Source organism: Pinus tabuliformis, chromosome X (assembly GCF_031772625.1).
Source record: "Pinus tabuliformis cultivar Carrire ecotype Pingquan chromosome X, CPIR1, whole genome shotgun sequence".
Taxonomy (NCBI): Eukaryota; Viridiplantae; Streptophyta; class Pinopsida; order Pinales; family Pinaceae; genus Pinus; species Pinus tabuliformis.
The window spans coordinates 1,687,031,000-1,687,054,305 of record NC_142308.1 but is presented as its reverse complement, the minus strand read 5'-3'; positions in this window follow the sequence as shown (position 1 = coordinate 1,687,054,305).

The window sequence follows — 23,306 nt, the reverse complement described above, 5'->3', positions numbered from 1 at the left end:
TCCTACGAATCCTCAACCCCATCTTCGTTGTCTCCTAGCCCTTATCTGCTCGGTTTTTCTCCAACATGTGTTAAAAAACCTGAAATGAGCACGTGTTAACCACCTAGGAATAGTGACTGCTCTTATTTGTACAAATGACATAGACATACTAAAAAATGATGCATAAGTTATGAAAAGTGAAGGATTGAGCAAGGGTAGTTAGGCCAAATGAGCCCAAAATGTTACCAAATTTGGGGCTCATCATCACCCCCCAGCTAAAATGATTTCTCATCCCTGAGCAACTAATCCAGCTCCTCGTCCTTCATTGCTTTCACTGCCACTCTCACATCCCAGGCTTCTGAAGTAGTATCCTCCTCACTGGCATGGAACCCAGCCTTCCTTTCCACCTCTTCCCACTGCTTATGCTCTTCTTTTTCTGTGCTGCCTTCCATCAATCCTAAAAGCAAAGGTGGGCTTAGCTTGAGGCCAATCCAGCTGGCTTGGAGGTTCTGTATGGACTTCTTGTAGAGGGGGACCCATACTAGAGCTTCCCTCATTCGAGTTGGAGTGTCATATTCTCTGATTTTGAGGCTTTGGGACAATGTGTTCCATCGGCGGTTGCAAGCATGAACACAATTGTCCCCTAATAGTCGCTCCATATCCTCGAAATGTGCTATAGCCTGAGCCTGCTGATCCATGTATTTCAATAAAGCTTGAGGGTTGGTGGGCCGATATCAATGCAGTGGGATCCCTTGGCTCTGCTCTAATCAGCAGTGGCTCATGTAACTCTCGGTTCATGACCTCTTTGACCTCTGCTACTCTCTTTTCTTCATGGTTCAACCATGAGGCAAATTCCATCAACGACATATCTCCTACGACTGTGTTGGGATCCCATGAAGTCACATTAGGAAGGGCCAAATTATGGAGATAGAACTCCGATATCTTGGCCTTGTCCTCTGATGAACTGCTATTGCATAACTCTGTGAACTGCTGGGGGTCTTGGATTTGGGAGATACCCCTCTGTGCCAAGGCATTAATTTGGAATTGCAGACACTGGTCCCATAGGTATAGGCCATAAGATTTGGCCGGTTGTCTACATTGTAGAGCATCCATGGCCCAACTCGCCATGCAGGCCAGTTGTGCCTCTTTTTGCTGCAACTGCTGTTTGAGAGCTTGTATCTCGATTTGTGCTTGTAGTTCCCTTTCCTGTAGATGCGAGGTTAGCTCCCCAAGACCAACTTGCAGTCCTTCTTTGCCTTGAGGTTTTGCTGTAGTGTCCCCTGATGATGTGCCCCTTTCTTTCCTCTGTTCCTGTAGCTGCAGTTTGAGTTTCTCATTCTCTTCCTATAGGAATACCCGCTGGCAGTTTCCCACATGTTTGGCCATAGCTAATTCTCTTCATGCCTCCTTGAGTTGTTCCTCCAAGGGGCCTATATCTGCCACTCCTTTAGATTTAGCTATCTTCATCCACGTGTGGGTTCTCACTCTTTCTTCCTCCAACGCAAAGAAAAGCGACACTGTGAATTTCTGTGGAATAATTTTTCTAGCCTCCAAAAAGTTATAATACGAGCTCAAGCTTAGCTGGGGACTAGGTTCTGGAATATGCTCCACCTCTTCTTCCCTCGGTGTCTCTGCTCCATCTTCCCTAAGTGGTGACGTGGCTGCCTCCCCCTCCATTCTTTCAATCTCCTTGAGCCTGGCCAATGTTTCCTGTAGAACAGCCTTAGCATCCTGTAGCAGGGTTTTTGAAGCCAACCTGTCCATTCTCTCCTTCTAGGCAGTTGTCTTCGGGCTCCCCCGCTCATAAGTGACTGATATTTTTGAGGGGGACCTCTCCCTTGGCGAGGTAGGGGTGTCTTCTATGGTAATTGGGCTGTTGGATGGAGGTTGGGGCCTACCTGTTTTGATTCTCACACTTCTCCTGGCTTTGAAATACAGAGGGATCTCCCTCTTTCATTTTTCCTTCGGCTTGGGAGGGGTACTAAGGGTGGCCAGCACAGCTGCTGCCTCCCTTGCAAGGATTTCGGCTGTCTTCTCCTTCTGTTTTCCTTTCTCAGGACTTCCCGTAGAAAGCCCTGTAGCAGCTGATTTTTGGCTTCCTGTAGAAACCGTTTTTGATTTTCCTGTAGAAACAGGTGGCACTGTTTTAGCCTGTTTGGCTGAGGGTGCTTTGTCTTTTGACTTTGTTGAGGCTGCCTTTGAGGTGCCTTCACTGACGTGGACTTGTTCAGTCCTTTCCACCCTACTCTGTAACCTTTTCTCCCTGGGTGTCAATGTGGGTTTGTCATCCTCTGTTTTGGCAACCTGGTGTTTCTCTTGTTTCCCATTTTGTTCTTTTTTTGGTGCTTTGGCCATGGTTTCTTGGCCTTTTCCTTTCTTCTCTGTTTGTATTGGTTTCTTCTCCTCGCTGCTGGAGGAGGTGAGCTCCTCGGCCAACATTTTGATGTCACCATCCTTAGTCAAATTTCGAAAGGCTTCCCACGAGAGAGGGACGGTGTATGTGTGGAGTGCATCCTCCACGAGGAGTTTAATGAGCCCATGATGGGCTACCTGGTCTGGCATGCCCTCTCGTAATTTGGTGGCACATTCAGTCATGGACTGCAGGAGGAAGTAAGGAATACTTAGCTTGTTTTCTGAAGGTAGGTCCATTTGGTGCCTAAGTTCTGTGAGCAGCCGGAAATGGTACCCATATACGATGCTGAATCGTCCTTCGCACGTGATATATTTCATAATTTGGAGGCTGACCTCACTCCAGAGCGGCTGTAGGCTATCTCTGCGAACCCCATTCTTATCCTCTGAGAATTTCTCCTCCGGCAGAAAGAACTCCTTTTTAGCCTCCTGGCCTAGTTTTCTCTCCTCCTTATCCCACGGTACCCCCATTGGGAGATCAGTGACTCTGCTGATGAACTGTGGGGTGAGTCTGAGATTCAAACCTCTGAAATTGACAACGGCCAGCGTTTTTTATTTTGGCTTCAAAGCTCGCAGGAATTCCTCTGCCACCTCGTCATCATAACCTTGAAGCTTGTCGCAGAACGACATCCATCGTGCACGAGAAAACAGGTCTACCACCTCAGGGTTTTCCCGTAGCTTCTTTGAGTCTGTCGGTTCTTTCCTAATGAATCCACCCGGCATGGTGAAAGCTTGTTGTGTTAGCCGGAGGTGGCTAGCGCATATCAAAAGATGAGCCTTTGGGATTTCCTTAGACAAAGCGCAGAATTACACCTCTGTCAAGCACACGGTTCGTGAATTCACAACTATCTACAGGTGAGCCTTGACAAGGGCTCAATTACGAACCAAATCTTGTAGAAAACCCCGCATATACACTTCGACGACAATTCTCATGCAGAAGGAAGACAACGCTTGCAAATTTATGCGCAAACTGTAATTCTATTTTTTTTAGGACGTCGACTTCGCCACCCTTCAAACCAATTGCATGGGAGGACTAGGTTCAGGCTTACCTCTTCCAATTCGCCACCTTTGACGTGAATAGATTGATTTTCTCTGTAGCGGTGAGCTTCCTGTAGCGCAGCTTCCTATAGAAGTCGCGCACGGGTTCTGGAGAGCGCGTCAGTGGTTCTGGGCCTTCTGTGCAACCACCAGACGTTTGAACAAGCTGAGGACTCGGAGTAACAGGCTTCAGGGAATTTCAGATGCTTACTCAACTGCAAAGCGGTTGATGATAAATGAGTGGAGTTCCATACACGATCTATCCGGTGGATTTGAATCCCTGCGGAACTCGTGGCGTGGGGGTGAGCTGTCCCTGCTGGACCGTTGGACGACGTCACCTATTATTATTCCACTGTAAGTCTGCCTGACCGCCGCATCATTCCCTGCATATCTACCGCCACCATTTCTATTAGATCGCCGCTTCTCCCCCACTGGACGCTTCCCACGTGTCCATTTCCTGTCCTGCTTGACACGACCAACACTTTCCGAATCTGACGAGACCATTGGACTGGTCGTGGTGGCCAGTTGAATGGCTACCCGACTGCCTCAACCCATTCATTTTCATACTCGCATACATTTTAGAGAATTTTTCATGTAATTTGACGAACAAGGGTGAGGCACTTACCTGTGCGGCCACGACGTTATTTTCAGGCTTCAGGACGAGGGTGACGGATCTGCTTGCTGCTGCTTCATGCACAGGCACGGGGGTTCCTTCTTGCCAACTGCTGCTGGTTACAAGACTTGTTACCTGGCTACGGATGGCGCATGTGCCCGCTCTATGTGTTGCAGGTGCCTTCATGGTGTACTCTCTAGCTGGATGAACTGCTACAGGATTCCTGTAGGATATCCTGTAGCCCTTTCTCCTCCTCGGGTGCATGCAGAAACGGTGGAAACGGTGGCATCACGGTCACGATCGCAGGGTCCTCGGATGGCTTTGATAAGTAGCGCATGGGGCCTCTGCATCCTTTATTCCATTTGAGAATTGTTTCTTATGAGAATCCAACGTTCTGATTTGATTGTGCAGTTATTTCCATTGCATGGCAACAGGGGTGGTAGAATGAGGCGACAACAGTGGGTGATGGAGAAAAACATTGGCTTGCATGCCTCCGTATTGGACCTCGGCTTCGAATCGTCCCACACAGTCGGTCCTGGGCCGTCCAAAGATTCTACAGGAAGTTTCCTGTAGAAATACAGAACTTCCTGTAGAAAGTCCTGTAGCTTCCTATAGAAGGCTAAACTGTGATCAAATCATGCCCAGACCTTGGAAGAGATGAGTGTTTCTGGAGGGAGTGCTGGTGAGGTCACCTAGTAGCATAGTAGGGACCCTTGTCCTTGAGTTGAGGGACCTCTTTTCCTGCATGGAATACCTGCAACCTGCATGAATTGACAAATCTTGAACCTCTTTTCCCTGTTTCTTTATTCGTTTTTTCTTTTTTTTTTTTTTTTTTTGAAAGACAGCAGGGGCGCCTCCGTGAGGTTTTCACCCTTACCGTCTACCTTGAGCGCCTCAGAGAGGTTTTCACCCAAGGGTCTTTTTTCAAACATTTTCAGAAAGACAGCAGGGACGCCTCAATGAGGTTTTCACCCCTACCATCTGCCTTGGGAGCCTCAGAAAGGTTTTCACCCAAGGATCTTTATTATATACAATTTTTTTTTTTTTTTTTTTTTTGAGATGCTGAGGGTATGCCCAAAACAGAGGCAAAACCCTTCTCTATGACCAGCACTGATTTTTCCACAGTTTTGATGAAATCTTGCCTTGAAAGAGGTTTTCTGTAGATCTTTAGTCGATGCCCATTGACGAGCATGGGGATGGCCTCCTCATCAATGGTTCGAATAAGAACAGACCCATTGTCATTAAATTTTTCCACTGCATATGGTCCCAGCCATTTGGTTCTCAACTTCCCTTTGAAATCCTTATGCCTGGAATCGTACAACAGCGCCCAATCTCCCGGCTGAAATTGCTTGTCATTGAGGTGTTGGTCATGCCATACCTTCCTCTAAAGTTGAACCACTTTTGAGTGGAGAAGGGCCTACATTCGGTGCTCGTCCAATCCATTCAACTGCAATAACCTTTCTTGTTGGGCATGGCTGAGATCCAGGTCCAGCTGAGCTTCCATCCTCAAGGTGTTGAACTCAAACTCAATTGACAGCAAAGCTCTCTTCCCATAGACCAGCTCATAAGGTGTGAAGCCGGTTGTGGTCTTCCAAGTGGTGTTGTAAGCCCACGTGGCCTCAACCAGGCGATCTGCCCAATCTTTTCTGCTGCTGCTCACCACCTTAGTCAAGATCCCTTCCAATGCTCTATTGGTGACTTCCACCTGCCCATTTGCTTGAGGATGATAGGGGGTGGAAGTCCTATGCTTGATTTTGTGTTGAGCGAGTAGGTCTTCAATTAAGTTGGAGGTGAACTGGCTTCCTTGATCGATTACTAGCTCTCTTGAGTAGCCAAATTTGTAGAAGATGTTCTCTCTTAAGAACTCGGCCACCTTTTCTTCTGTCACTGCTTTGATTGCCTTGGTTTCTGCCCACTTTGTCAGGTAGTCTATGCACACAATGATGTAAGACCTTTGCCTCGAAGGAGGATTGATTGGACCTACAAAATCCATACCCCACTTCTCAAATGGCTCAAGAGTCACTTGAGGTTGGAGAGGCATTTCGTCCCTTGGAGTCGGTTTCCCCATCCTTTGGCATCGGTCACATTAGCTGATATACCTTCTGACATCTTGATGAAGCGTGGGCCAATAGTAGCCTGCCTGTAGGATTTTGAAGGCAGTCCTTTTGGCTGCAAAATGTCCTCCACAAGGCCCGTCATGACAGGTTAGGAGGATATCAAAGACTTCCTCCTCCCTTACACAATGCCTTAAGATCTGATCGGGGCTAAGCTTGAACAGGTTGCCCCCGATCCAAGTGAATGAGGCACTCTTCCTTACAATTCTGCTCTTCTCTCTTGAGGATAGGTGCGGAGGGAACTATGCTGAGACAAGGTAGTTTGCTATATCAACAAACCATGGAGAGAGTACTGAGATAGCAAACAGATTTTCATCTGGCATCTGGTCATCCACTGTTCCATCCTCACCAGCAGGTAAATCCAATCTAGACAAAAAGTCAGCAACAACATTTTCTTTACCTGGTTTGTCAACGATAGTCAAATCAAACTGCTACAACAAAAGTAACCATCTAATAATACGAGCATTCACATCTGGTTTATTCATTAAATATCTAATTGCAACATGATCAATATGTACAAATGTTTGATAGCCAGTGATATAATGTCGGAACTTGTTCAGTGCATGGACCACGGCCAAGAATTCTTTCTCAGTTACAGTATAATTCAGTTTTTCCTTGGATAAGTTTTTGCTGACAAAGTATATGGCGTATGGAAGTTTTTGTTCAACTTGTCCTAAGGCTGCCCCTATGGCTTTGTTCGAGGCATCAGTGTGGATGTGGAAAGGTAGGGCCCAATTTGGACCTCTCAATATTGGGGCAGACACCAACTTATCCTTTAATTCATTCAGAGCCTTCTGAAAATCGTCAGTCCATTTAAACTCAACATCTTTTTCCAAGAGGCTAAACAATGGTGAGGCTAGCTTACTGAAGTCTTTAATGAATCTCCTATAATACCCTGCTAAACCTAAGAAACTTCGAACATCTCTTACCTTCTGAGTAGGTGGAACCTTCTTGATGAGAGCAATTTTGTTAGGATCCACCTGTAACCCTTGGCGAGAAATGGTATGTCCTAGTACGGTCCCTTCAGTCATCAAGAATTCACACTTTTCAGGACTAAGGGACAGGTTCATCTCAATGCACTTGGTTAGGACTTTTCCCAGATTGGACAATGCTTCCTGGAAGTTGGACCCATAAGGAGTGAAGTCATCCATGTAGATTTCCACCGAATCATGGACCAGCTCAGAAAAGATGCTCAAGACAGCTCTCTGGAAGGTGGCAGGAGCATTGCGTAGTCCAAAGGGAAGAACTCGGTAAGCAAAGGTACCCCAAGGACAAGTGAAGGTGGTCTTATCTTGGTCTTCCAGGCTGATTTGGATCTGGTTATACCCGCTAAACCCATCTAGGAAAGAGAAAAACTTCTTTCCCTCCAGTCCATCCAACACTTGATCTATGAAGGGTAGAGGAAAGTGGTCTTTCTTGGTGGCTCTGTTCAGTTCTTGGTAGTCCACACAGATTCTCCACTTCCCATTTTTCTTGGGAACCAACACCAGAGGGGACACCCATTCACTATTCGAGATGGGGTAAATCAATCTGGCATCCAACAGTTTTTGCAATTCTTCCTTGACGATGTCCTTAAGGGCTGGATTCATTCTCCTTTGGGGTTTCCTAACCGATTTACAATCTTCTTTGATGTAGATTTGATGGGTACAGACTGAAGGATGGACTCCTTTCATCTCCTTATAGCTCCAAGCAAAAGCATCTAGATGACTGGCGAGCAGACTACACAGCTCCTTTTCCTGGGAAGAAGATAGGGAGGAGCTGATCTTTAACGTTCTCTCGGTGCCGAACTCCACATTTTTTACTCTGGGAGCGGCTGCGTTGGTCACACAAAGGTCCACTAAGGTGTTGGCTTGGGCATCCTCCACCAATTCCTCTAAGGACAATGCACTAAGAGGTGGATTCTGAATCAAGGTCTCAATCAAATCATCCTCGGTTGGGGGGCCTCCCCTAGTGGTGTCTAGGGTGCACAAGGGTGCTGAGTACACCTCATCCTCTTCTCCTTCCTCCAACCAAAGTGGTAAGTCATGCTCTAATAAGGGTTGGGCAGGAGGGTGCAGGACTAGCTGCTTGGACATATTTTTGATGGTCATGTTTCCTGCACGGCAGCTTATGTAAGCATCTGTAGTGGCTAACCAAGGCCTTCCCAAAATAAGGGGGTATCCAGTAAGCTTTGCCTTTGGTTGCAGAACCAAGAAGTCTACAGGGTACTCCCAAGAGTCAACGGAGACCAAGACATCCTCTACAATCCCTTCGGTAGTCATGGTGGAGTGATCTGCTAGTTGCAGGACTGTCGAGGTCTTTCTCAAGGAACCCTGAAGGTTGAGTTTGAGCATGGTATCTATGGTCATCACATTAATGGCATCCCCCAGATCAATAAATGTGTGTGGTATGATGGTGCCATTGATGTGGACATCAACTACAGGACTCCCAGGATCCAAATACTTTCAGCAGATTACTTGCCCCAACATAAGATCAGACAGTTGTCCTATGACATTGATGGTTGAAGCGTCTCTTTTTCACCTGCCTGGGTGTCTGAAACACTTTTCCTTAACCAGTTTGTTGTATATCGGTACATCTTTGATGGCTTGGAGAAGTGGTATTCTCACACACAACTGTTTGAGTTCTCCCAGAAGCTCATCCTCCTCTGGGTTGGGTTGTGTGGTGGCCGTTAGTCTCTCAGGAAAGGGTGGAATGGCTTTTCGTTCACTTTCCTGTTTATCTTCCTCGTCCTCTGGGGGAGGAGGTTGGCGATCCAGAAGAGTCTTTCCAGATCACAAGTTGATCTCCTGGATCTCCACAACATAGGTAGGGCATGATGTTTCCCCAGTATATACCTGCTGGGCCTGTCGGTTGTTGGGGTTCGGGTTCGGTTGAGCAGGCATTTGAGGTTGCCTTGGAGGAGCAGGAGGTAATGGTTGTGGTTGAGCTGGTGGTGGAGGCAAAATGGCGAGAGGAGCATTGTACTGGGGCCTCCACCCCAGTTGAGGTGCATTCCACTAAGGCTGTGGCTCGGCATGTGAGTGAAATGAATGAGTAGTGGGCTGAGTATGGTACTGAGGCGGGTAAGACCATGGAGGAGGCACAGACCAGGAAGGATGAGCAGGGGGACCCCAAGAAGGCATAGGAGCAGATTGGTTGGGGCTATAATAAGCTTGGGGTGTCCCTTACATCCCCTTTTGGTAAGGTCTAGGTCCATGTGGCCTCCTTTGGTTGAGGAAATAGAGAGGTTCAGTGGGCGCTTCTGTCCCTTGGTACATGGCTTTAAGCCCAGGTAAGGTTGGACATTGGTTTGTGGGGTGGTTCCTCACAAACAAAACATACCTCAACTGAATGTAATGGGCACTCGTTCTTAGGGTGCTTCCTTGTACACCTAGGGAAGAAGATAGCCAAAGCCCTCTCAGCTTCCTCTTTCTTCTGCTGGATTTGGAATGTATCAAGTTGCATGGCGATGGTCTGTCTCACCTCACTCTTGAGGTCCTCTAATTGATTTGCAAACTCATGTTTAGAGAAAGGAATACTAGCTGAGAGGAGGTTTCCTCTACCTCTTTTCCGGGTTGCCCTAGAGTGGTTTCTAAACACAGTCTTTATATCCTCATAAGGTAGTTGGTAAATATCTCCTCCAGCTAGCATGTGAAGGGTATCTAAAAAGGTCTTCAGGGACTCCTCAGAGCAGGACCAACTTGAGAGATTCAGGGTCAAGTGTGCACCTGGCCCGTTTATAGCTAAGTTGGAACCTTTCCTCGTAATCTTCTAAGGACTCATCATTCCCCATGGTCATCCGAAAGATTTCTCCCTTGGCTTCCTTGGACCTACAGTAGTCCCGGTATTTGGTATTGAAAGCTTGCTGCATCTAGGCCCAAGTGGTGATACTGTTCCCAGGTAAGCCCATGAACCAGCGTAATGCTGCATCCTTAAGGGTAGAGGGGAAGAGTTTCAGTTTTTGCTCATCTTCGGTATAGTCATAGGTTCGACGAAGGACGACAAACTCAAACAGGAAGGTATCAGGGTCTTCAGTAGTCAGTCCATGGAAGTGAGGTAAAGCGGAGGGGCTTATGTTCTTCATTTTCATGTCTCCATTGGTCTCTCATATGGGGAAGGCACCTTCTATTCTCTCATCTTGTCCCCTATTGTCAGCCATGGCTTCAGATGGAGTGTTCTCTAACTCTTCTTCTATTATAGGATCTTCGTATATCTCAGGAGGCTCGCCTATAGGTTCTTCTGGATCACTGTCACCAAAGAAGAGAGAAGGGTGACTCAGTGATGTGGTGGGGGTGTTGGGTAAGAATTTGCCTGTTTTATCTCAATTTCTACGAGGCATGAAATGGAAAGGCTTTTGATGGCTTTTGTTCTTTTTCTGGTACCTGCAAAACTAAAATAGATTGAACTGCAACTACCTATCTTGCTGAAATGGAAATGCGGAATTGAAATGAAAGCAGGAAAGAACTAATCTATTTTGCTCAAATGAAATTGAAGGAATGAAATACTAGGCTACGCTTGCACAATTGAAATGCTAATCTACGCTTGCAGAAATGAAATTGCGGAACTGAAATGCTACTCTATGAAAGAAGGAAATGTCTATGCTACTTTTGCGAAAAGGAAATTGCAGAATGGAAATGAAATAAACTACTTAGCAGAAGGTGAGAGTAGGAAAATAGAAGAAAAGCAACAATCACCAATACTCTGACGCTTCGCCAGCAACGGCGCCAAAAAGGTGGTGGGCTCCAGTATTGTAGCAATAATGCTACATCTCCTGGAACTTCCTTCTTTAATTTTATCAACCCGGTAGTTCATAACAAACTTGGAAGCGACAGTGTTGTATGCACAAGTACTAGCTCTTGCCGCAGCTGTCACTTGGTCAGCTGGCACAAGTCCGCTAGGGGCTTAAGCCAACTTCTATGAGCTCTTAGAAGAAGCTTTTTAACTGATGGACAAGAGCTAACTCAAAGGAAGCTAATCTACTTGCAGAAAGAAACTGAAAGCCAACAAGAAACGCAAACCCTAGCAAACCCTAATTCTACCAGCTAGTCCTACTGATGCAAAGTCGGGAATGAGAACTACTAAAAGAGATGCCATTACTTCTATGAAGGTAAGATGCATGTGTCTAGACTACTTCTACCTAAAGAAAACATCTTTTTGTATTTTTGAATAAGTTATTTAGAATTATCATGCATGTGCTTTTAACTATCTTTTTACTGTGCAGAGGCGGATCACGGAGGAGAAATGCTTGGAAGAGGTCGGGAAGGTTCGGAGAGGGTCTAAGGAGTCCATGACATCCTTCCAGAGAGTTTCACAAAGTTTGACTGCCAAGAAACCACATTTATGAGCTTCTACAGGAAGTCTGCAGGGGTTCTACAGGATGTTTCAGAATTTCTACAGGATGTTCAGCAATTCCTACAGGATGTTCTACGATTGGATTTTGGATGATGGGTGAGTGGAAGAGGCTACATGGATGGATAGGGAGGTAGGAGAGGGGTTTGTAATGACTTAGTGACAGAGAGATGAGGTGATGAGAGGGTGTGGAAAGATATCTTGTCTTAAAGAGGGCAGAGGGAATGGAAGGCCAAGAAGGTAGGATGACGTGGGCAGTAGAGTAGTTGTGAGACGAGGGGTCTAATTTGGAGATGAACAGTTGGCCTGGACGAAGCTTAGATGGATGAGAGAGTGATGGAGATGCACTGCACAGTGTAAACTGAACCAAATCATCCACGTCCTACACATAATCAAAATATTACTAATCTATCCTAACTGTTAATGAAACCAATGAACAACAACGTTATTTCTAAAGAGAACCATGTATGGTACTGAAGCAAAGAAACATTCCAAGAGGTCTGAGTGCATGGATAACTTTTACAAATGAAAACATTGCACCAAAGATTGCATGAGTACACAAACTAGTGTTTTTGTTGGGTAGCACTGTCTGCAATTCCAGCCCCTAGAAAGAGGTGAAAATGAGAGTGCATGCAACCCTTTTCTGGAACTCTTATCAATTCTAACCTCTTTACTCTATTCTAGACATCTGAAGCAACTCTATCTTCTAACAATAACCTACTTAATCACACCACGAAATCTAACTCAACAAACTGCGTTTCAAATGCATGTAAAGAAAACCATATTGCTGAAAGAAAAGCTATCAATACAAAAGAAGGAGGCCCTAGTGTCACACGGAATCTGTCAAGGGTGCGGACACGACTGACCTTCCTAGAAGTCTAAGACATTCTAATGACAAACAAGACAAAATGGAGTGATCTTTCTCTAAATACACCTTTTACAACATGACAGCTACAAGTGTTTAGGCTTACCTTATTCCAAAACGCTGTTGTTGAAGTCCGTTCTTGACGATCCGGATGAGCTCCTCCTTCAAGTCAATTCCTGCAACCACAAACAATCAAACAATTACCAAGCACTTGCATTTCATATAATAAAACATATATTCAACATGCAGACCAAGGAACACATGAAATAACTCATTAACACAAGCTATTGAGAAAAATAAACCAGTTTGTATTAATAACGAAACAAAGAAACTCTTACAACCTGGCCTTGGTGTTGTGCAAGTTCCTCCCAGGGTCCATCAAGGGTTTTCCTCTACTTTGACAAAGCTCACCCTCTCCCAAGTAGAATCAAGTGAAGACAATCTCTCCTCACAAAGGCTCTAATGGAAGACCTAAATCCTGCAACATTTACCCAAAGAAAATGTATAGCTCCAACCTCCTCTCCTTCTGGCTCAATGCCTTCATTTATAGTGCTGTAAAGAGGTTATTCAGGTCCACTATCAATGGGATCATCCCCCTCTATGGGTGGGATAGCTCCCTTATTGATGGGATAAGTTCCCCCTTAATAGAGATACATGAACCAACTGGAGGCGCATCCATTTCATCAAACCGACCTCTAGAATGTTCTAGAAGTAACCACAAGTAACTTTTTCAAGATAAAACTCGCGCATTTTGCCTTTTACAGAGGGACGCACCTGTCCCTTAACATACAGAGCGTCCATGGACGCAGATTTTGTGAACATGGTCAGCGTCCCCGCAGGTAAGGCTAGAGAGAACCTGCGACCCCAGAGATAAACATGATTTTTACAAGACTTTCTCTCTTCTTTGAGTTTGAGATGGATAACAGAGGCATGAGACTTGCCTAAGAGGGTAGCATGACTGTTGATTTGAGCCATACTAACTGTAAGTAGTCAAGGTGACATTTTTTAGTGTAATAGATTGCCCCCTAAAGTGCGAAGCCTGGAATAGAATAGGGTTTTGTAATTCTAGGAAGGGTGAAGCGCTTTATCATTTCAAGGATTGCCTTGTGGATGGCCTGGTTGGAACCTGCAATTTTCAACACAAAATACATGGATAAGATTATATCATCACTGAGGTAGGCATTCCCATACTCAGATTCAAAACTTTAACTAATGGACTAACTATTCTGATACAGGAATGATCTTGCAGTACATTATTTTTATAGACTTTTGTAGACACAGTATGGACGCAGCCATCTGTTTATGATAAGTCTACATAGACAATGAATACAAAACTCCTCGCAGCCTGGATGGTAGAAACTAGATCCAGGGTCTTCACTTCTACTTCCCGAATTGGTACGATTCTAGCCATGTGATTAAATGATTCGATGTCGAACATGGTAGAAACCACTTGATTACCAGTCAATGATGTAAACTGTTAACAAGCGTGAGAGAAACCACCAGTAATGTCAATGGTCCTCAAAGTACCAAGCACAACCCGTGAAATGTGAATAGATGTTTTGATGTCGAACACTTCACGGAATCCTCTGATCGAAAGTCAATGATGTAAACTGACGTCAAAGGCGAGAAACCTGCCATTGATGCATGCAGACTTCAAGGTACTGTCGATTCCTAAGTCATCTTTCTAGATAATGTGTCGATGTCGATAGAAAGCGACCCGTTGCAGGGAAGCCCGCAACACGAAATCATTGTTCAAGTTGAAGAAATGTTGCTGTAAGGACTGACTCAGGGATGGTCAAATGGATGACAAGTATTTTGCAGATGAAAGTTTTGCTTGCAGACCTCTTGAACACATAACGACACAACAGATGGTTTGGTGACGAATAACTCAAAGTTGATCCCTGAACCCGGTTAAAGATTTTCAAAGTGATTTGGTCAACTGTGAGGTAAAAAATTTCCCAACCCAGGTGAATGAAAAGTGTCGTGTTCAAGAGCGGTAATAAAGTTTCTTCTGAGGCAAAAGGTGACAAATAGGTTCATTCTTCTCTTTTTTCCCCCACCATTTCTGGCAAGTACCTCTTTATTTTTAACAAGCTTGAGGAGGATAACATATGCTTGATTATAAGCTCATCCTTCGGACGAGTCCAACCTAGTTTAAATTCGAACCCTAGGAAGGAGTGGTTCGTTCCTGTTTGTAATTGAACAGGTCCTTTACTGTAAAAGTTTAACGAGCCCAGTATAGGAGAAACTCGGCGTTTTTCTTTTTTAGAGAGTCTGAAAAACTTAAGGAAACTCCACGTTGAACTTTTTCGTAAGTTTGTGTCCCTCAAGCCCGAAAAAGTATAAAATAATACCTGGGGGAACCGCTTGATCTTGCGACCAAGGAGTACTTTCATAATAGTGTCGTTGACCTGAAAAGTAAAAAGCGATCAAAGACACGTCGTTTTATTTCCTTATCGAGTTTGAAACGACAAAAACCCGGCAATCTTTTCCTGATTTTGCGGTCAGAAAAGAGCTAAAAGGGGACCGTCTTTTAATTCCGTTTTAACGAGTGAAAAAGAAACACTCGGCGATCTTTTCATGTTTTAGGAGTCAGAAAAGGGCTTAAAAGATGACTCTGAAATTTTGTTTGTGAAAAATTACAATTTCCCTTGAAATCCCTTCGTCCTGCACAAAAGCGACACATTACTCATACCTGTTTAAAATAGGCAAAAATACATTTGAAAACATCTTTTCATGGTAAAAAATGAACTAATTCATCCAAAAAACCTATAAAAAGACCTTTTACCATGTCATTTTTACCGTTTCACTGTTGAGGTTGAAAAAGGAGCTTTTGACAAGAAACTTCCCGTGGTTGCTGTGGAAAATCTGACCGTCGGAATCGAACGCCGCTTCACCGAGGTATTTTACACATCCCACTCTTCATTTTTATCCATTTAGTTTTTTGTTTTTGGTCTCTGTTTCATTTTTTGGGGGGGTTTTGGGTTCAAAATGCGCCCCTCGGCGGACGCAGGTGCCCTTCGGGTGACCCGCGTCCCCCGACTTTTTCTCACACGGGAAAAAGGTCGGGGGACGCAGTCCACCTTCAGGCGAGCTGCGTCCGGACGCCCTGTGCTACAAAGCCGGGGTGCGTCTTCCGCAAAGGGCGCATTTCAAAACCCTAACTCTCTCAAAAAACCACCAAATTTACTCAAATTAATTTCTAATTGACTCTTTTGATGTGCAGGACCTAAAACATGTTAGACTGGAGAGAGAGAGAGCACGTAGAGGACGATGAAGCTGCGATTAACCACCAACCCTCTCTGGATGCCTTAAGAACATGTGGATTGTACAAATATTGGACCATACCGGGCATGAGGGGCCAGGTAAGATTTTTGGAATGGCTGGTTGAGCGATGGAACGTTCAAGATCAATGTTTTTACATTGGAGGGCACCAGCTCGAGATAGAGCCCTCGGATGTATACTTTCTCACTGGCTTGCCAAACAGAGGTGAGCAACTCAACCTTGCGGGGACCAGGCCGGGTGGCCAATCCCTTGATGATCTCCGCGAGGAGTGGTGCAGACCAGGGACTCGCCATAAAAAAGGCGTGGAGATAAAGCACATCGCTCTGGCGGAACTTAGAGTTATTGCATTTACGGTCACTAGGATTTGTGGCGCGGCCGCCTTGCACATTGCCTCCGGATCCCAAATGCGGATGGCAGTTGACTGTTACCAAGGCACCATCTTCAACTGGTGCGAAGCTGTGTCGGCTCATATGAAGAGCCAACTAACCAAGGCAAAGAACGGACGACTAAAGACTTTTGGATATGGGCCTCTAGTCGTGAGCTTTGCCTTGGAGAGAGTTCCTATGCTGATCCCTCAGCAACTCACTGTTGATGACTTGGGTCCTCGGGAGCCAAAGCTTGTTCGATGGGTTGCGGTGATGGCCCGGCATCCTGACGAGGGTGCTGCAGTGGTTCGATTCTCGACAGTTACTTCGACTGGCTAGAGGGCCAGCTTTTTGTGATACAAGACTTTCCATATGCCGGAATGGATTTCAGAGGTGATCCGGACATGGTTCTTCCACAGGGAGAACAATGGGATGACAGAGGTACTTTCATTTTCACAAGTTTTCTAATTATGTATTTTTTATTTTTCATATATATCGTCTCAAAGTAACAGTAAAATTTTAAAAATGCAGATGTTGGACCACAGCGTCCAGCCAATCTCCGGCCTTACGACAGACGACATCCAGCTGCACCGGCACCGGCCCTACAGGATGCGACAGCAGAAGTACTAGCCGATTTGGAGCATGATCTAGAGCGTCTCACGGCAGATATACCTGAGACTACTATGGATGATATTCCAATGAGGCTTCAGCGCTTCGTGGTCGCGGTCCCTGGACCGTTTAGGAGATTTCTGCGCAAGATAGCCCGCGCAGTGGTGTCGTACAGAGAGCACCACCAGTGATTGACTAGTCACTTTTGTAGTCACATGTGACATTTTTGACTTTTTGCACTATCATTTTGCCGATCATAAGGTGTGTTAAACCTATGATCGAAGACGATGTATATATTTTTGGACACACTTCTATCTATATCTATATATCACTATTACCGGCTTATCTTGTTTAACATGTATGATGAAATGTCTTTAAATTTACTTGCATGATTATTATAAATGTCTGTCCAACACTCGAGAAGCAATTGCATCTGCTAATGTATTCAAAGACCTTGGAATATGTTGATATTCAATGTAATCAAATTCACGTTCCAAGAGACGCACTCTCAAAAACAACCTTAACAACACAGGATTTCTAATGGCATAAACTCTATTAAGCTGTAATACAACAAGTTCAGAATCTAACCTCACTATCAAACGTCGAATTCCAAATGAAATAGATTCGGATAATAATTCAACCACTGCACTGTATTCTGCAATGTTATTCGTTGTTTGACCGAGGCTTACCCCATGCATAGAAACTAACTCGTCAGAGGGTGAATAGATAACCCAAGCTGCGGAAGAGATATTCCGTGTACTACGACAAGCACCATCAGCAAATCCAATGTATGTTTGGAGAGGCGTCGACATCTACAATATCAAGAGTAAAACCAAGATGAGCCAAAATAATGACGAAAAACCACACTTGCTAAGCTAAGCACACTGACTAAACTAACACACTTGCTAGCTAGAAAGGAAATCTAACCTATCTAAAAATTTCTCCATCCATCATTTTAAGCATAATACCTCTTTAGGTAAAGTCCATTTCTGGGTTTGCCCAAAGAGTCCCCATCAAAATCAACTAACTCATAAGCCCCTTTTGCTAGCTTTCGCTTTACAATGTAGGGCCCATGCCACATGGGAACGAACTTTCCGACACCTAGTTTATCGTTAGCTTGATCATATAATAATACTAGGTCTCCTTCCGAAAAACTTCGAGGGGTTACATTTTTATCGTACTGAGCTTTCATTCGTTTCGCGTGAGTCTCGATAGCTAAAGTAGCGTCACGTCGAGTCTCATCTAATTTAGCTAAGTATAACAACCGTTTCTCCTCTTCGGAAGTAGCTGGAAGTAATTCGACAGCCATTTGAAGTGATGGGATTTCGCACTCAATAGGTAACACAGCTTCTAAGCCATAAACTAGCTGAAAAGGGGTGAAACCTGTTGAATTTTTCACTGAAGTTCGATATGCCCATAGCGCCGAAAATAACATGTTATGCCAATTCGTTCGATGGATACCAATGATCCGTCGAATCATGACGACTAGAACTTTGTTGATTGACTCAACCAAACCGTTGGCTTGCGGATAATAAGGTGTAGAGCTATCGTGGCGCAAACCAAGCTGGCTTGTAAGTTCAGTCATCATGACATTTCGAAAATGGCTTCCATGGTCCGTAATGATTGCTTGTGGGACACCAAACCTAGTTATGATATGATTGAATACGAAAAGTGCAGCTGTCTTGCCGCTTGCGTCGAATGTAGGCATCGCCTCGGCCCACTTAGTAAAATAATCAACCGCAAGGATGATATACGCATGCCCCCCGGCCGAGTGAGGGTTACAAGTAATAAAGTCAATGCCCCATTTGGCGAATGGACCAGCGGCAATTATAGGGTGGAGAGGAGCAGGTGGAGCGCGCATCTTGCGATCAAACACTTGACAGTTGTGGCATTTTCTGACGGCAAGGATACAATCTTTAAACATAGACGGCCAGAAATAGCCAGCGCGCAACACCTTCTGAGCTGTGGCATACCCAGACATATGACCGCCACATGCTCCAGAGTGACAATCATTCAAAACTCTCTCAGCCTCATCGTGAGTTAAACAACGTCGAAAAACTAAGTCTGCCCCCAGGCGATAAAGTGTATCTCCAATAATTCTGTATTGCTGGGATTGAAACCGAATTTTTCGACGGTTTTCCTTGGAAGCTTCAGGCCGAAAGGTTTGGGTTTGGAGATAGATGATTATATCCCCATACCACGGATCTACAGTGCTAATAAGAAACAAAGATTCGTCCGCAATGGACTCCTCTGCCACAGTCTCTGTGTCAGCACTCGGGAAATCACACATTAATTCCGCGAAGACTAAAGATTTCTTAGACTTGGACTTCTCAAACTCCAAGTCGAACTCTTGCAGGATGACGATCCATTTAGAGTACTTGCCCCCTAGCAGTTGTTTTGTCAAGATATAAATCATAGGGTTGCAATCCGAAATAACAGTAGTTTTGCGGAGAAGAATGTAGTGACGAAAACGCTGGACAGCTTGAACGGCTGCCAGGGCCAATTTCTCCACATGTGAATATTTTAACTCAGTTGGATTTAAGGTTCTGCTAAGGTAATATATCACATGCTCTGCCTTGAATTCATCTTCTTGAACTAACACCATTCCAATGGTGGAATGCGAAGCTGCGAGGTATAAGAAGTAGTCCTGGTTGTAGTTGGGAGGATGCAATAACGGTGCATGGGTCAACGCGTGTTTCAGTGCATCAAAAGATTGTTGAGCAATCTCGTCCCAAAAGAATTGTACGTTCTGTTTCAACAACCGTGTAAAACCTTTAGTGACCTCGGCGTAGTTAGGGATGAATCGGCGTAAAAAGTTCGCTTTCCCTTGCAAACTTTGGAGTTGGCGCAAACTCGAAGGAGGAGGCAATTGGATGATAGCCTCGACTTTCGAGGGATCGACGCGAATGCCGGTTTTGGAAACAACAAATCCCAGCAATCGACCTGTTTCTATACAGAAAACACACTTGTGGGGATTCAACCGAATTCGATAATGCCTACACCTCATAAAGATTGCTCGTAAATGGACAAGGTGATCAGCTCGGTGTAAAGAATGAGCAGGCAAATCATCGAGATAGGGTTGCACAATGTGCTTGATGTCATGAAATGCATAAGACATGGCCCGTTGAAAAGTAGCACCGGCATTCTTAAGGCCAAAAGGTAATTTGCAATAAGCAAATGTCCCCCATGGACAAATGAATGCCGTTTTTGGTTGATCGGCAGGTAGAATATTGATTTGATTATAACCTGAGAAACCATCCATGAAGGAAAACATCTCACTTCCGGCACAATCATCAATAATTTGATCGATATAAGGCGTAGGATAGTTGTCTTTTGGACAAGCTCGATTGATATCCCTATAATCGATACAGATTCTTATTGTTCCTTGTTTTTTATTGACGGGAACAATATTCGATACCCAATCCGTTAACGGGATCGGATAAATGAAACCTGCTTTCAACAGCTTTTCGACTTCGGCTTTGATTGCAGCTGCTTTTCGAGGGTGAATCTGACGCAACCGTTGCCGAATGGGTTTAGCATCCGGGTAGGTTTTGATTTCATGAACAACAATGGCAGGATCGATTCCTGGCATTTCTTCGTAGGACCAGGCAAACACGTCGCGGAATTCTTGGAATAGGGCCTTGTAAGTTTCAATTTCTTCGTCAGTACATGCGGCACCTATATGAATGTTCTCCTTGATTCCGGGCTTCACTGAAATATCAATGGGAATAGTACGAGAAATATTCCCTAAATTCAGCTCTGAATCAGAATGTTTCGTTGGATCCTGAGCGTCTTTGACATATTCAGCGGTAAAGATAGATGAAAAATCATTTTCAAAGGCATCATCCTTAGGTAAAAACGAAGATCTGTGATGGAGATCTTCCCATGGTAGATCATCTACACTTAGGATTTCGCGAAGTTGTTCGTCAGATGACACTTCTTCGGGAAACGTTATCCGTTCTAAGGGTGAGGTGAAAAGTGACTCTTCACTGACCACATTCATTTGGTCGGTTGAATGAAAGTCGGTAAAAGACATAAGAGCTTCATAAGCAATCTCATACGGACTCAACGGCATAACATCACCGAGTGAGTCTAGCTCAGAGTCAGAGGGAACATACCAAGGATCATCATAAATAATGTTTTCTGACGTGATCATATGAATTGTTGCGAACGAAGGGTCTGCATTGAGTGGAGGGAGAGGAAAAGTTCCCAGTAAACCGGAATCCTTAACTAAACCTACACCAATGTCCCTATAAGGGATTGTCGTTTTACCAACATGCTGGATAGTTTCTAAAGAGGTTGGGTCGGATGAAAAGTATGTCAGCTGATCAATAGTCACGATCTTACCGTTATGTGGAAACTTAATGACTCTGAAGACCGATGAAACGACCGCTGTCATAGCATATGACCAACTTCGACCCAAAAGAAGGTTGTAGTCTAGAGGGGCATCAACCACTTCCACATCCAGACTAACGGTTTTACCTTCGACCCCTATAGGCAATTCTTGTAGAATACCAAACGGACGGAACCCACGGCCATCAAAGGCCTTAAGGATGGTGGGGGATTGGTTCAACGAAGGAGAACCAAGCGATCTCCAACATTGAATCGACATAATACACGTAGAAGCTCCCTCATCAATCACAGTCCGATGAATAGGCCTGTTTTTGACTATCACTGGAATTTGGAAAGCCATTTGATGGGGGAGACGCGGTGTACTACTTTCTAGATCAAAGATCATTAGGTTCGGGTCCTGAACATCGACAGCTCCAATAGCCGACAAAAGCAATTTTCGTTGCGCTGGACATGATTGCAGCACTTCGAGTGCCGACATTGCTGAAGGTGAAACAGCTAAGTCTTCAACAATGTTGTAATTCTGGGCTGCTCTCGCATGTGGATTGAAAGCAGACCTTCGAAGTACACCCTTGGCGGGCGGCTTAATCACTAAGTCTGGGTTAGGTTTTTCGATCTGTAGTGGATCGGAACCAGGAGTTGAGGTTGATGGGTTAGAGTGAGAAGATTCTGCTTCTTTACCATCAACAGGAGCCTTACTACCATAATCTTGCGATCGAGTCGCAATCCTGACATGAGACATCATCAAAATGGGTTCTTCACTGGCATTCGAAGAAGAACCTATCATCTTATTTTCCTGCTCGGGAAATGGATTCTTTAACACAGCAGGAGTGGGAGAACCTTTAACTATTTTCACTACCTCGGCCCGATGAGGGCAGTCTCTCGTAAAATGATCTTCTTCACAAATAAGACAAGGATAACGAGGTTTGCGCTTTTCGTCATTGGTTTCCGACTTTTCCGTTTTCTCCTTTGGAGCCTTGTCTGCTTTAGCCTTCTTCTTTCCTTTCTTCTTTCCACCGTTTTTGGATTTGGCCGTAGATGACTCTACAGCGTGAATGTCGGCGGTAAGTTCAGGAGGAGAAGACTCTCCTGTCGGAGAATCAGGCAAAGTGATAATTGGAGTATTGGAGGTCTTGGAAGACTTCTTCTTACTCTTCGTAGTCACGATACCGATCATACCATCAGCGGCATGAGATCCCGAAGGAGCAGCAGCGATTTGGTTTGACTTTGGAAGATCCGGAATTTTCTCGTGTAACGTACCCGACTGAGTGTAAACTAAGTCAAGGTATTGTGCCTGAGCAATGACTTGCTCCTCAGTAACTACGCCGGCCTTAGCTACATCTTCAGTAATTCTTGGTAATAATGATTTTACAAACCATTCAGCTAAAATTTGGTCCGGGATAAAAACTTTCACTAATCTTCTTCGACGTCTCCACTCATGGATGTGATCAGAAATGTACGTGGATGTCGATTGTTTTAGCGAAGTTAATAATTCCGTACCATTATCGTATCTGACTGGTAACTGAAAATGAGTTAAGAATGAAGTAGCTAACTGGCTAAAGTTGTAAAAAGAAGCCCGTGGCAACTCAATGTACCACTTGGCTGCGAGACCAATGAGTGTACGCTGGAAAAGACGTAAGCGGATAGAATCATCTGAGATGGAATTTGATGCACACCAGAGGTGGTAAGTCATCACGTGATTAGACGGATCCTCTCCAGACTTACCTTCGAACTTGGGTATATCGCTGGGCAACTTATTTGGCATTGGCGGCCAGAACGGAAGATATTGAATTGGATCGTTCGTTAGGCGCGTCAAGTCGGGTAAATCTAAAGTCGCAATAAACGGTAACTGCCGGTTAGGATCTCTGAAACTCTGAGTCACAATACCAGCCCCAGGAGGAGGATATCCAGGATAACTAGGAACAGGATTCGCATTGGGGATATTATATCCTCCTGGAAAACCAGGATTAACCGGACCGTACTGGGGTTGCTGAGGTGGTTGATAAGTGTACCCAGGATACGGTTGATACTGGTAAACCGGTTGTTGGGCAGCTTGCCCAGGTTGATACTGTCCCTGGTACGGAGGTTGAACAAATTGAGGTTGAGTAGTAACAACCGTACTTGTACCAGGTTGACCTGCAGGCATCTGGACTGTGGTTTGAACCGTGGGTCCAGACAACGGTACAGATGTCTGAGGAGCGGTTACAGGGACAGTAGAAACCGGAGCTGCCGATACTCCAGATGTAAGCATGGTAGATGAAGCGGTAGTTGCTGCAGCCGTGTGAGGAGGAGTACTCGGTGCAATTGGCGGCTGAGTAACTACAGAAGTTACAGGGGTCTGAACACTTGAC